We start from the raw sequence: 16,462 nt of genomic DNA on the forward strand, positions 1-16,462 counted from the left end.
ATATCAACCAATTCATTTTCATCACCAAAATATTTTAGGTCTTGATCCATTGTGACCAACTGATTTTGAACAAGCCTACTGCGTTTGTAGTAAAAAGAGAATATGAAATTATGAGTCACAATCATATATTTAATTGTAATTGAGTTTGGTACCACTTCATAATAGACTTTATTGTAGGTTTTTATGTCCCAACCATCATCCAAAAAGTCAAAATTATCTACAGTAGAATTGGCTTTGTAGCTGACCATTGTTCTACAGACCTTCACATTATATTGTCCGAACTCACTTATCGCACACCATGGAAGGGAAAAGGGAAATTTTGTGGGATTTTCATCTCTATTGCACGCTTCTGAAAGGCACCTCCCATGGTGCGATAAGAAAGTTTGTTCTCTGTCCGAACATGCTTATCGCACTGTGGATGGGAAATTTTTTTATGATTTCTATCTTTACTCTGCAATGCACCCTTTTGATCAATGTCCACTTATGACAATCCTCTTCTTTAATGATTTCACTATCGTTGATGATGGCTCATACAAAACATACAGTCAGAAAATTTCCTTTAGTTCCCCCGGTCGAATCCACAAGAAAGATCATGATGACAGATGTCAGCAGGGTCAAGTATAGGTTTGATAAAATTATTACTCCCTTGCCATTTAGAGATAGAAAGGTAGCTGAGATCGTAGCTATTCCTCCTTTGAAACAAAAAAAGTAAGATGAGGTTAAGGTTGAAGAAGTCATGTCCCCAAGTCCATTACAGAGGACTCGGAGGTTGGTAAGACGACAGAAAGACTTGAAGGGTGAGGAAAGAGAATCTGAAGTGGATGAGAGTTTATCCAACCTTCTGCAGTTAGAGAAAGAGAATGATGAGAGGCTAGCAAAAGTACCTGGTCAACTCATTTGTAATGTATCCTTCACAATGGAAGATGATTACCTGCAGATCGCTCCCTCGGATATTTATATGCTCATGGTTGGACAAGTAGAGGGAGATTAAAGACAGTGTCGTCTTCATGTGTTTAAGCTCTGTATTTCTTTCATCCATATAAGGCTCTGTATTTTCTAAAGCTTTGTATGTATTATCCTTTTTTCTAAAGCTTTTATTCAATTTTAGGGCACTTTTGAAATCCCTTTGCCCAAACGAGGCAAAGGAGATATTCATTTGTGATCCCCTTGTGTCATTAGTCCTTTACACAGAGAATCCTGAGGGACAGAGAATCCTGAGGGCATGGAGCCCCAGCAGCCCTAGCCTGCAGATCTTTATTAGTACATTTCATTTTTTAAAATTTTTTCTCAATACGAGCTTTTTTCTCATATCTTTGTTTTTTTAAATATCCAAAATTCTTATTGAGCCCCTCATTATTTTAGCAATTTAAGACAGCTTTAAAAATTATATACGAAAAAATTGAGAGAGAGAGAGAGAGAGAGAGAGAGAGAGCAAAGTATAATACGAGTACACAGATAAATTGAAATGTTGCAAGATATTTTCCATTAAAGTAACATTGAGATACAAATTGTTTTGAGCCCAAGTCCTGAATACAAAACATTCCTAAAATTCCTAATCGTCCTACTGAGTAGGCTTTTCTTCAATTGGCTTGTTTGGGTCTTCTGAAGGATTGTTCGATACACAGTTTTGGCTTCAGCTACTATTAGTTTTTCTGCATCTTCAAGGTCTTTCTGTTTGTTTTCAGAGTACACGATAGATTTATCATCTATATCCCCAACAAAGGAATACAATGAGTCATCTTATGAGACTAGAGGGGGCGTAGCAACCTTGCTAGGAGCATCCTTATTGCACAACAAGAATAATTTGCATCCATGGGAGGCTGGCTTTTGTTATGAGCTATGAGTAAGAAATAATGTCACAACTTTCATATGTAGGATGTCTTTATATACTGCTAAAAACCATGTTCTACAATCCTATGTGCCATAAAAGCACCCTAGATTTGAACAATTGTCATCTCCTGTGTGCCATAAAACCACTTTCGTAGCCTACAATGAATTGACCATTCATGTGTTATAAGAATTCTCATCCATGGGATAACTTTCTACAATCCAAGAAAATATATTAAAATACACATTGCACTTTTGATTGGTAAATCATAAAAGATTTTACAAAAATAATTTGAAAAGGAAGCGTGGAAGGTATTGTTCTAGAGAAGTTCATTAACTCATCGATATACCCTCAGCCTCCCAGTCAGTATCTACCAAGGCCATCGGCTCCATTCGCTTATGAATCTTCCTATTATTCACCTTGAATTGTGCCTTGCTAATATCCTCACCTCCTACAATTTGAAGGTGCTCCCTAACATTTAGGAGGCTCCAATGTCTACTTGCACTTACAACTTCCACCACACCACTTGGCAACCGAACACATATGTCAACAGGTAAAACAACTTGCACTTACAACTTCCACCACACCACTTGGCAACCGAACACATATGTCAACAGGTAAAACAACTTGTTCATCTGCCTGCATTGGAACCCAATAACTGTTCTTTTTCATCCACTGCTCATAATAAAAGTGTATGTATAACATGGAAAGAGCTTTGAGATACCGAAATGAAACACTAGAGTCTACTATATTACACTTAAATGTGTCATTTTTATGCACCCCCTCTACAATACTCCAATGCTCTCCAAGCAAGGCAACCATGTCATCACCTAGTACTTTCTTGCACACAAACATGGTAGATGTTTGTAAGAAGGTAAATTGATTGAACATCTTAGCAAAAAAGATGTATTGGGCATACCCAACTAAGACCCACAAATCGAGAGGGCTTTGCAAACTTTAAAGACCCTTGTATATCATAAAGCATCTTTGATTTCATGACCATTACAGTCTAAGCATCTGGGATTGGCCATTCAATAGAGGAGAGGGGGGAGATGTTTGTAACTTACCAAAACAACCATCATGCCTTGGAACCACATAGGAGTGCTGGTAAAAGAAAACATTTTCTTTGAGAAGTTATGCACTGTTTCTACAAGAAAACATTGCTTCACTAGTATCTCCATGTAATGCTTGAAATGTTCCAGTAAGACTGCGTGATGGCTACTCCTCTACCAAGTTTGAGGGAAAAATGTCTACAAACAAGAAATACGATGACTTAGAAAGAAAGAAACTTCTGGCAGTCATGAAATCATATGCTCTTTTCAAACTCATGATACTTACAGCTGCATGGAAACTTAGTTTGTTGGCGAAGATGGATATCTCGTGTTGTGTAAATCTGTTGTACCATGGCCACTATTTCTCCATTGCTCGCCTTTTTGAAACCCCGTAAACAACCTTTCCAATGAAGCTCCATCACATCTCGCCCCGTCGAACTCGATGGGGACCAATTTCAGTATGTTGTAGATAAATCCAAGAACCCTTGCGAAATGCCTCTCCCACCCTAGCACCATCATCGTCCTTCGTATTGTGCAACGATATCTCCTCAATCTCATCTTTTGGTCTTCTTGGTGTGGCCATATCAACCTGAAGCTAAAGGTGAAGCTTGTTGTGCGAAAGGTTAGGATTGGGTGAATGTTCTAGAATGAGATCTGTGGATTAGGGTTTTGGAGGAGCCTTGGAGAATGAAGAGATGAAAGAAGGGAGGAGATTAACGAGAGTATAGTTTGGATGTTCAAGAAGCTAAGTGAACTTGAAAATGAGATTTTGGTCTATAATCAAGTTTGAGATGAGTTTTTGGGGAGAAAAGTGACTGGTTTGGAATAATGAGCCATGAAAATTGTGGGACCACACCTACCTACTCTAACCCCCTACTTTTTGTAGGAGACAAATGTAATTATAAGCGCTGAAAGCCTAGTCCCCCTCCCTAGTGCCTAGTCTCTCTCCCTATATACAAAGCCTAGTCCCCTACTTTTTGTAGAAGACAAATGTAATTATAAGCGCGAAAGCCTAGTCCCCCTCCCTACTGCCTAGTCTCTCTCCCTATATACAAAGGAGACCAAATATGCACACTCCTGTATTCTTATTGTCCGTTACTAATTACTTTCATTAGTAAAAGACCCAAAATATGTTTTAATGCCCCCTAATGAAGATGTTATCTTCTTGTGATGGTTCTAGTGGTTCATGGCTTACACATAGTTGTAACGAGGTGGTTCTGTCTGTAGTTTTTAATTTTTTCCCAAACGACCCCCATCCATGGGATGCATCTTCCAATTTCACACGTCCACTTTCAGGATTTGCAAATCCTTCTATCAATAGATGTGATATGTGGCCCAATCATGTACCAATTTGGTACTTCTCACATAAAAGGTCTTTCGAGAATCACATCGTACGACTTCACATGTAGTGTAAAATTCATCACTGCAAACATATGGCAATAGTGAAAGGAGAAGACTTTCATATTTAAGTTCTATAGAACTCCAATGGGTCACGACATGGTACTGTCAACCATCTTTATAATGAGGTTTTTCTGCTCTATGGCTGGCTTTCCCCATTTCTCCCAACATTGTTTTGTGACAATACTCACTCTGGCTTCCCCATCTAGGATTGCAAGAGCTTTGAAAACTCATGTGCACCACTAGAAGTGTTGTATTTGTGTCGTCACTCTCATAATACTTTGTATTAATTGGGATTCGGATGAGTTCAGGTAGGTTATCTCTCCCTTTGTACATATCTACATCCTTTCCAAGAGCCAAAAGTATTCCTTCATTGGTTGGATTCGGCCTACAGTTTTGAAGGATGCACACGAGTATGCTAAGAGGTGTGTCATATGTCAAAAGACTGGTTAGCCAGATAATAAGGATAGAATGTCAGATCATCCTATTCTGCCACACTAGAGCTTTTCCAGAAGTGGGGGATGGATTTTGTGGGACCTATTAAGCCTACAACAAGGAAAGGATGCAGGTATATTTTGGTTGCAACAGACTATTGTACTAAATGGGTAGAAGCTGTAGTTTTGAAAGGATAATAAAGCTTCAAGTGTTGCAAGGTTCTTGTATCACAATATAATGACCAAGTTTGGGTGTCCTGTGGAGCTTGTGAGTGATAGGGGATCTTACACAAAAAGTCTACAGCTTACCATCCTCAGGCTAATGGGTAGGCTGAAAGTACTAACAAAACATTGGTTAGAATTTTGAAGAAGATAGTGGCAGACAATCATAAGGATTGGGATGACAAATTGGACTCAGCATTATGGTCTTTTAGAACAACCTTTAAGGTAACAACTGGGATGACACCATTTAGATTGGTGTATGGATTAGAAGATGTGGTGCCTATGGAGTTTGTGGTGCCAAGACTTAGAATCACAGCTGAGAAGATGTCTCCTAAATTGTCAGTTCAGCACGGGAGTAAATATCTGATGCAGTTGGAAGAAGACAGGTTGGTCAGTTCATATATCACTAAGGTGATCCTCCAGAAGAGACGACATGCATGGGTGAGTATGAATGTCAAATTTAAAGTGTTTCAAGTTGGTGACTGGGTGATGGTGTATAACTCTAGATTGGGACCTTATCCAGGGAAGTTGACACTTAGATATAAAGGACCTTATCAGATTGTGGAGGATTTGGGTCAAGGAACCTTTATTGTGGCAGATGTCTTTGGAGCAAGGGTAGAGAAGCCAATCAATGGTTTTAGGCTGAAGAAGTTTTAAGGGAAACCACCACATCTTGATTGGCTAGTTTCAGCTTTGCTGCATGTTGAGGAAGTCAGATCTGACTCACCAGAAGTTAACACAGCACAGAGATGGATGTTCTTAAGGCAGAACATAGGTGTTGAGATGCAAGAAGCTTAATTGTTGATGGCACAGGGTGGTTTGATCAGTTGTTGCAGAGCTTGAAATTTGCTGAAACTTTTGTCAGGGTTTGTTTGGCTGAATTGTGCTGTGTTAGAAGTTGCTTAGTCAAACTTTACTGGCTCAGAGTTTTTAAAATTAATATTTTTTCCAAAAGTTTTGAGTCGGGGAGGACTACATGCCCACTAAGAGTGATGATTACTTTATGGAGAGCACCTTCAATGCAGAAAGTGAAGGACCTGGAGAAGAACTAGACTTTCAAGACACAAGTTGCAAGTTTGCTGGCAGAATCAGTTGAGATAGTTGCAGACCAAGTGCTTGATATAGAGATGCATGGTGCAGAGCAGATAAAGGTTGCTGAGAAGTTCAAGGAACCAGTTTCATTACAAAGTATGGATGTAGCAGTAATAGACAAGGATGTTCAGGTTGCTGAACCTGATGTTATAAAGGAGGTGGACCAGACTTTTGATGTTGCTATAACTATTTGATGAAGCAGCATGAGTTTACTTTTGTCTGACATTTTGATCAAATCAAGGGATATGTGGATCCGAGTCAGATTTCTTTGAAATCTACCACCGGGACGTGCCATGTGTTGAAGGCATAGTTCTCTTAGGTTGAATGTTGCTAAGTCAGATATGTTATAAGTCAGATATGTGCTAAGTCAGATATGTGCTTAGCCAGATATGTAGTAAGTCGGATATGTGCTAAGTCGAAATTATGAGGTGGTAGGAATGTCTGATGAATGTCTTGGGATCTTGGAAGTTAACAATGTCTTGCGATCTTGGAAGCTAAGATATATAACTATTATTCAAGAGTAACGTTTTGGGGGAAAGAGTAACGTTTTTGGGCAAGGTAGAAAAGAAGGGAAGCAATGTAATGTGAGAGGAGAATGAAGCAGATTTGAGGGTGTTTTATCTCTTGTGTGACCTTGCTCTATCAAATTTCTATCTGCGCATTAAGTTTTCTGCTGTGTCTGAATTTTTGTTTTCGCCTAATCAACATGTTTCTTGTGGAGAAATTGTGTCTACTTGTTGTATTTGTGTTTGTGTTGATGAACCCCAACACACCCTCACTATATTTTGAAACAGTCTCTAGCACATTTAGCCATCGTTTGGCTTCCCTCGTGATATTTTGCCTAGGATAGGCTATTTCAATAGCCTATCTAGCTTGTGGTCATTCTTCATCAATCACATTCTAGCTCTCCCAAACTAAGGCTTGTGTAGCCTCTAGCTTTTTGATCTCCTTTAATCTCTCAAGTTAAGCTAGACGGGTTGTTTCAATATCCCATCTAGATTGTGGCCATTCATCACTTTTCGACTCTCCCAGAATAAGGCTTGTGTAGCCTCCAGCTAAGTTAAGCTAGATGGGTTGTTTCAATATCCCATCTAGATTGTGGCCATTCATCACTTTTTGACTCTCCCAGAATAAGGCTTGTGTAGCCTCTAACTTTTCAATGTCCTTCAATTTCTTTCCACAATGTTACTTCCTTTATTATCAATGCCTTTTCTTGGTTTAACTTAGTGGTGGATGAGATTTCAACCATTCCCTCATCTGAACCATCGTGAATTACCACTACAGAGTCTCCTCATCCCACCTTCTTTGCTCTTCTTCTCCTTCTTGTCGTTCATGTAGAAGACTTAGCAAGGATATTGTTCCAAGACTGTATATTAAAAAATTTATTGTAGTTTTCCTTGATGACATTCTTGTGTATAGCCGAACTAAGAAAGAGCACATTGAGAACCCTAGGCAAGTGTTCCAATTGCTTTGTGAAAATTCACTCTTTGCTAAAAAGAGTAAGTGTGACTTTTTTGTCAGAGAAACTCACTATCTTGATCATATTATCACTATTGACGGAGTTCACATGGATCCTAGAAGGTGGAGGCTATAGTTAGATGGCCTGAACCTCGTAACTTGGAAGAGTTACAGATATTCCTAGAGGTATTTCTAGGTTTTATTATTAGTACTGTAGCTTGTTTCATGACCTCCTATACAAGATGGATGTATTTGAGAAGTTGCAGCATGATGCTTGCTTAGTCTCTACAACTCGTGCTATGAGTGATGTAGAATTATGGCATGCACGATTTTGCCATCTGAATTATGGCAGTTTGTTATGCCTTCAAAGGCATGATATGGTGTCTAAGTTGCCAACTCTTGAGACCCTTGCTAGACATGTATGTTAGGGGTGTATTCTTGGTAAAATGCATTGGGCATCATTTCCAAAAATTGGATCTATGAGAGCTGTTAAGAAATTATAGCTTATACACACTGATGTATGTGGTCCTATGAGAACACCATCTATTAGGGGATATCTCTACTTCATCACTTTTATTGATGATTACTCTAGATATAGTTGGGTGTATCCATTAATACAGAAGTTAGAGGTTTTTATTTGCTTTAGGCACATTGTATCCATGGCTGAAAATGTATGTGAATGTAAAGTTGGCACCCTTTGTTCAGATCGAGGGGGGGAGTATATGTCTAAGGAATTGCATGCATATATGGCTGAAAAAGGCATAAGGCATCAATGTATAGTGCCATACACACCTCAGCAAAATGGTGTGGCTGAGAGGAAGAACATGTCTCTCATGGAGATGGCATGATGTATGGTGAAAACCTAAGATTTACCTGATGGTTTTGGTTAGAGATAACTATGTGCGCAAACTATGTGTTGAATAAATGCCCTAACAAGGCCTTGGAATCTAAAACTCCTTATGAATCTTGGTATGGCAGGAAGCGTTATGTGGCTCATTTGCATGTTTTTGGTTGTCTTGCTTATGCTCTTGTGCCGCCTGAGCAACAATGCAGTAAGCTTGATGATAAGGTAGTTAAATGCATATTTATGCGATACAGACAGAAAGCAAGAGATATAGACTCTACTATTTGGCCTCAAAGTGGATTTTGGTAAGTAGAGATGTTTTTGTCAAAAACTCAATTCAGCCCATGCTTTTAAGCAAAAAACAACAGAATGTATGCTCATAGGACATGTTTGATTTGCTCCTACCTTTGTGTTTAATGGAGGGCAACCATATGTAGAGCAATTGAATTCTCAACCAAGTGCTGAAATTCAGTCTTTATAGGTACAAAATCAGCCTTTTGATGAGGCAATTATTGAGAATGTAGTGGATGAGGAGAGATCAGCCATAGAAGAATCTAGGCATATGCCAAAATGGCTTATGCAGACATTGAGGGATAGAAAGTTGGTAGCTCCTTTACCTAGCAGAACTCGTGAAGGTTCTCATCATGTAGATTATTCTCATGTGGATCATGTTCTTATTTTTACTTTATGTAATGAGGGAGATCATGGGTGATATGCGGCCAGTGGGATGACAGGCTATGTGACAGCCATTCTAGAGACTGGCATAGTTATAGCGCCAGCTCATTTAGTTGGGTTCACACTATAGAGAAACCTAGTATATATTTGGTTGAGTACCTTTTCATATTATGTGTACTCTTATCTTTGTATATGGTGTGTTGAGTGTTGTGTGAAGAAGAAGAAGATTTTCAGCCTCTCACCTAGTGTGTTCTCTTTTAGGGTTTTGTGAGTGTGTGTGTGCTTGCAAGAGCTCAACCTCTCTTCTCCCCTGCATCTTTTCATGGTATCAGAGCCTGGTTCATGCTAACGGCTGAGCTGCAAGAAAGAGAAGCACAAGAAACGGTACAAGAATAAGACCTTCATCTACTCTTCCCTATTTGTGTTGGCGCGACTACACCCTTGTCGGGAGCTCTACAGGAGGCACCGGCAAACGATCTTTGATTGAGGAGCTTTCTTTGTGGGAGTAAAGCTATAGGGCAACTATATTGGCCTATTGGATAAAATTTTTCACGTCGAAAACGCGTTTCGAGCATGTTAGGACCTCCGTTTTTCAGAAAGCAGGCGATTTCGAGCACTGCGGCGATGGGTAAGTCATCGATTCTATGCTACATAACTCTGTTTCAAGAACTGCAGGAAGACAGATTGGTTGGGCAGACATTGTGTGTGCTACAAGGAGGTCAAACAGTTGCCATTGAGTGTATGTATGCACATTAAGGTCACTGGTTGTGACATTTGAGTGTAGTATAGTACCGCGGCAAGGAGGTCAAACAGTTGCCATTGAGTGTATGTATGCACATTAAGGTCACTGGTTGTGACATTTGAGTGTAGTATAGTACCGCTACAGAAAATACAGCAGTTTGTGTAGGACAAACCACCAGAGTGTTGTTTCTAGTAAATTTGTGTGGGTCTAGCAAGATGTCAAATGATGGCATAAACCAGATTGTTGCTGAGAAGCTTGATAAGAACAACTTCCATGCTTGGAGGTTCAGGTTGACAAATTTCCTGATGGGGGAAAGGGTTACTGGGACTACATCCAACTGCCGCAGATGTGAAAGACTTCAAGGATTGGAACCAAGGAGCCAGAAAAGTTATGTATTGGCTCTCTATCAATATATAAGACACCATGATTGGGCATATACAGGGTGCCAAGTCTCCCAAGGAGGCGTGGGACACCTTGGTAAAACTCTATGAAACGAATACCAAGGCACAAAAGATACAGTTGAAGAATGAACTTCATACTGTGGAGAAAAAGAGTATGTCTGTGAATGACTATGCATTGAAGATCAAGGGTATTGTGGAACCCCTTGCATCTATTGGCGTTTCAGTAGATGATGATGATAAGGTGGAAGTCTATCTACGTGGTCTCCGGCCACAATACAAGGTGTTCAAGACGTCTATTTCAGACTCGGGAAAACATTTCCAATTTCACAGATTTGGTGTCTATGTTGATTATAGAAGAGAAGAGCTTGGGTGATGAAGACCAACAGTCTTCTAAAAACAACTCAGAGCAACAGGCCTTCTACACAAGTTCAAGAAGAGGACGAGGTAGAGGAGGCCGTGGACGCGGCCAAGGAGGTGGCCAAACAGGTAATCAGAATTATGGCCAGCAGTAGCAACAACAACAATCCCAAAATTCACAACAACAACAACACACAGGTGGAAGAGGCTAATTCAGAGGCAGGAGGAGTCAAAGAGGTCGTGAAAATTGGCAAAGGCAGTATAACGATACACGTGGATGCTTTTATTATGGTAAGCCTGGACACGTGCAGGCAGATTGTTATAAGAAGCAGGCAGATTGTTATAAGAAGCAGACTGACATGCAAAATGAAAAATTATAGCAAAACAACTATGCATCCTCAAGCAGAAACAATGAGGATAATGAAAGGTTGTTTGTTATGCAGCATGTTGTTAATGCCATGTTTGAAAATGTTGAAGCAGCACATAAAGATGATGTATGGTATGTTGATTCAAGTGCTTCGTACCACATGACAAGTCATGGGGAGAGTGGTTCAAGGAGATGAAAAACCTTGAAAGACCAAGTTTTGTGGAAATAGGGGATGACACTGTTCATCCACTTGCCCATGTTGGAGATGTACCATTGTCTATGTGCAGGATGGCAAAGTGAAGTACGTTGTAGATGTATTTCATGTTTTGAACATAACAAAGAATCTGGTTTCAGTTGGCTAGATGATTGAGCAGGGTTTGCAGGTTCGGTTTAATCCTGATGGTTGTTATGTTGAAGACTAGTGCAGATTGGTTGCAAAAGGCAACAGAGTGGGCAGAATGTCTACATTGAATGTAAACATGCCTGAAGTGAGTGCTACGATGTTTGCAAATGGTTCAGGAATTGTTGCAGACATAGACATTTGGCATAAAAGAATTGGACATGTGAATGTGCAGAGAATGAAGTCTATGCAGACTAAGGAATTGTGATAGGGCTGCCAAAGTTTAAAGTTGAAGGTATGCAAAAAAAATACATCTAAGGTCGTCCCTTTAGTAGTCAACTCATGTTGCCTCCAAGGAGCGTCTCCAACAGGCTCTTATTTGGAACCCTGTGGTGTGTTTGCCAAGTGGTCACATGTTGGGGGCTTGCCCGCACGTATCATGGGGATCTTTGAGCATGGGTCCCGCTAGGTCACTTGGAGTTGTCTTACATTCAGACAACTATCCCCAGATGCCTAGGAGAGAGGCCTCACTGGGATCTGGGGTAGGGACAAACTCAACCTCGACATCGACTCTCCATCCTTTTGGAGTGGGTGGCCCCAATCCCGAACCCTCCTCCGCGATGGTTGGGAGAAAGCTATGGATGAGGAGATGGATGCACTATATGGAAATGAGACTTGGGATTTAGTGCAATTTTCTGAAGGCAAGAAAGCCATTGGATGCAAGTGGGTATACAAAGTAAAACATAACAGTGATGGAAGCATAAGCAGGTACAAGGCTAGATTGGTAGCCAAAGGATATGCGCATACATATAGCATTGATTATGAGGAAACTTTCAGCCCAGTTGCCAAGATGGCAACAATGAGAGTTGTGATAGCAGTGGCTGCATCAAAGCAATGGTCTTTACATCAGATGGATGTAAAGAATGCATTCTTGCATGGGGATTTGCAGGAAGAGAGGTGTATATGTTGCAGCCACCTAGTTATGAGGATGTGAGTCACCCCGAGCATGTTTGCAGGTTGAAGAAAACCTTGTATGGCTTAAAACAAGCACCAAGAGCATGGTGGTCTGACAAGATTTCTAAATATCTTGTCACTATCGGCTTTCATGTAGCCAATGTAGATTTCTCGCTGTATGTGAGACACAGTGATAGAGGGGTTGTGCTTGTTGTCATCTATGTAGATGACCTGATCATTACGGGGGACCATGATGCAGAGATCTTTGTAGTAAAGATCTTGCTTAGACAGAAGTTTGAGATGAAGGATCTGGGGGAGCTCAGATATTTCTTGGGCATTGAGGTGATTAGGTCACCACATGGTATTGGATTACTACAGAGACAGTATGGCTTGGACATGTTGTCCAAGTATGGTATGACAGGCTTGGATCAGAATGGCAAGTTGAGTGCAGATTCAAGAGAGATTTTGGAGGATCCTACTATATATAGACGCATAGTAGGAAGCTTGATCTACATGACGATCACCAGGCCAGATTTGAGCTATGCTGTTGGGTTGGTGAGTCAATTTATGCAGGTTCCTTGGAAGCCGCATTTGGATACATTGAGACGCATATTGAGGTATGTGAGGTCTACTTTGCATTGTGGACTATTTTATGAAATTGGGACAGAGATCTGTGTACATGGGTACACAGATGCTGATTGGGCTGGTAGTATCTCAGATAGAAGATCTACTAGTGGCTTCATGTTTTCTTTGGGGAGTGCTACTGTGACTTGGAGCAGCAAGAAGCAGCCTACGGTACTAGCAGCGGAAGTAGCACATCATGCGTGGGTAGGGGTCTCACACTCGGGGCCTCGCCCACGGATATCCGGACAAGAGACTAATCCGTCGGTTTGTCCAAAACCGAAACTGGAAAAACTTCCTTTACTCGGAAAGCATGGGCGATTCCACCAGGATAACTCTTTACTCTAACGTAGTCAAGATCATTACGGATCAACTGATCTGACTGCACCTTTAACGGTACTTGGTCAAATCAAGGTAGAAACTTGCACTTGGATCATTGGGATCAACGCTTTTTTCCCCATCAAGAGGCACAGCCGTTGATTCCTATCCATAGAACAATTTCTATCCGGGATTTACTTTATCTATCGTAAAAACAAAGTTGAGTCTCGATTTATGGATCCATCAGTCCAGCCTAACCCCATCCGATCCCATGGGTTAGCCAACCGCCCAACCACTGTAGTGATGGGATCCAATTTGGAATTTGGTTAGGTTTTGTCCCGGGTACCAAGGAAAAGAGTTCCAAGGCCCCCTAGCCGGAATTTCATGCAAACATAAAACTAGCCACACCACTTACACACCCAATATGAAAATTGCCTTTTTCTTAGCATCAGCTAACTTTAAAACAATCCTTTAATGAAACCATAGTACCACTAATCACAATCTCCCAATTTATCCAGTTGATTCATAATTTCCCATCATTCCTTCATCAGAGTATCTATGGCATCATTGGCAACTAGAACGCTCACCACCTGTCCACACAGAGGCCGTTTCCATAGTTCCTAACCCATAATACTCGGCAATATAATCACTTATCAAGATGGACTCTCGTTGAAGATCAGCAAGATCAACCAACAGATCCATATAAAAGAGCCATGGACTCATCCGTTGAGGACCAGCAAGGTCAGTCAACCAGATCCATGCCCGGTTTCACAAAACAACTCTTACTCCTTGTTCCAATATCTTCCTCGACGCACGCGTGGGTATCCTAGGCGACCCAGAGCCCGAGCACCGTATGGTCAGCACCCTCTAGGATCCTTCGCAGGTGACCTAGCGCTTCACTCATAGGCCGCTTCCTTGGTCCCTCATCCACCGTACTGGAAGCTCACCATTTTAATCGAACCGAGGCTGGTCAAGACCTCGGTCGACCTTGCTACGCGAGACGTCCTCCATTGACTCTCCGTCAGCAGTTGCAACTTTATCAGTTAGGTCTCCACGACCTTAATCACAAGACGGTCAAAATGCTTCCCCAGCATTCTTGACATAAAACAGCCATTTACAAACAGCATTTACAAACAGTTTACAAATACAGTTTCTATATTAACTCTCATTTTTTCACATTATCCCTCATTAATCCACATTACTTATTCCACATTCCATGTATATGTGTACTCATCCAATCACCTCCTTTTCCATCTCTTCACTTCAGATTCCTTCACATCACATATCATATATTCACATCCATATCCACATCCATACATCCACATCCACATCCACATTCACATCCATACATCCACATCTACATGCTTATCTCCATTTTCACATCCTCATTTATACATCCACATCCCATATCCACATTCATACATACACATCCATATATCCACATCTACATCCACATACATACATACATCCACATCCACATTCACATCTATACATCCACATCTACATTCACATTCACATACATCCACATCCACATTCCCATACATCCACATCTATACATCCACATTCCACATTCACATCTACATTCACATTCACATACATGCATCCACATCTACATGCTTACCTCCATTTTCACATCCTCATTTATACATCCACATCCCATATCCACATTCATACATACACATCCATACATCCACATCTACATCCACATACATACATACATCCACATCCACATTTCACATTCACATCTATACATCCACATCTACATTCACATTCACATACATCCACATCCACATTCCCATACATCCACATCTATACATCCACATTCCACATTCACATCTACATTCACATTCACATACATCCACATCCACATTTCCATTCACATCTATACATCCACATCCATTCACATCTATACATCCACATCTACATCCACATTTACATCTATGCATATATCCATTTTCATGTTCATACATCCACACTCCCATCTCCATATCCACACATCCACATACATACATCCATTTTCACATTCCCATTTATATAACCCCATATACCTTCACATCTAATCTTTTACATCACATCCATTCTCGCCCTATCACAACCCATATACATCTTATCCTATCACATACACTTCTTACCTCATCCCCCCATACACATCTTAATTCATCTTATCACATCCTAACTTATTTCATAAGCATCTTATCACCTCTTAACACACCTCTTATCACATCCTATCACTTTCCATACGCATCTTATCAATTCTTATCACATCTCATACACCTCTTATCACATCTTATCACATTTCATATCTTTTTTTTTTTTTAAGAGAATTCTTTTATTTGATATAAGATTTCTCTACACATTTATTTATACATAAATTCCATTTAAGGAGACTAACACTTTCGAAATTAAAATCAATCTTTTATGCATCTTCTTATGCATGATTTCAATTTGGTAGGGAATTATACTTTTAGAATAAAAGAATTTCTCTTATGCATCTAAGTTAAGCATAAAATCCATTTATGAGGAAAATCATACTTTTAGTATAAAAAGAATATCTTTTATGCATACCTATATGCATGAAATCCAATATGATAAAAGTAACACTTTTGATATAAAAATTTTTCCTTTATGCATACTTCTATGCATGAAAATTAAAAATGATAAAAGTAACACTTTTGATATAAAAATTTTCCTTTATGCATACTTCTATGCATGAAAATTAAAAATGATAAAAGTAACACTTTTGATATAAAAATTTTCTTTTATGCATACTTTTATGTATGAAATAAAAATGATAAAAGTAACACTTTTGATATAAAAATTTATCCATTATGCATACTTCTATGCATGAAAATAAAAATGGTAAAAATAACACTTTTGATATAAAAATTTATCCTTTATGCATACTTCTATGCATGAAAGTAAAAATGATAAAAGTAACACTTTTGATATAAAAATTTATCCATTATGCATACTTCTATGCATGAAAATAAAAATGGTAAAAATAACACTTTTGATATAAAAATTTATCCTTTATGCATAATATTAAAATTCAATTTCTCCATGATTATAATGAAATTCTTTCAATTAATCTAGGATGATGATTCCTAGAATATGGTAGGAAGTCCTCTTTTTATGCTTTGAATGAAAATTTTTTATGCATAATTTTTATAAAAATTTTGCCATAGCTCCGCTGCTATGACTGATAAATCTCAATTTTTCTAAGGGATAAAGCTTATCATTAAGGAAATAATTAAAATGATTCTCTAATTGGATCCTTAATCTATAATGGATTGAATCATCAATATACATAAATTAAAAGCATAAGAAAAAGCCATTAATTTGGCCTCAAGCATAGCTTT

This window comes from Cibotium barometz, chromosome 28 (genome assembly GCF_041138505.1).
Source record: "Cibotium barometz isolate CiBa-2024 chromosome 28, ASM4113850v1, whole genome shotgun sequence".
NCBI lineage: Eukaryota > Viridiplantae > Streptophyta > Polypodiopsida > Cyatheales > Cibotiaceae > Cibotium > Cibotium barometz.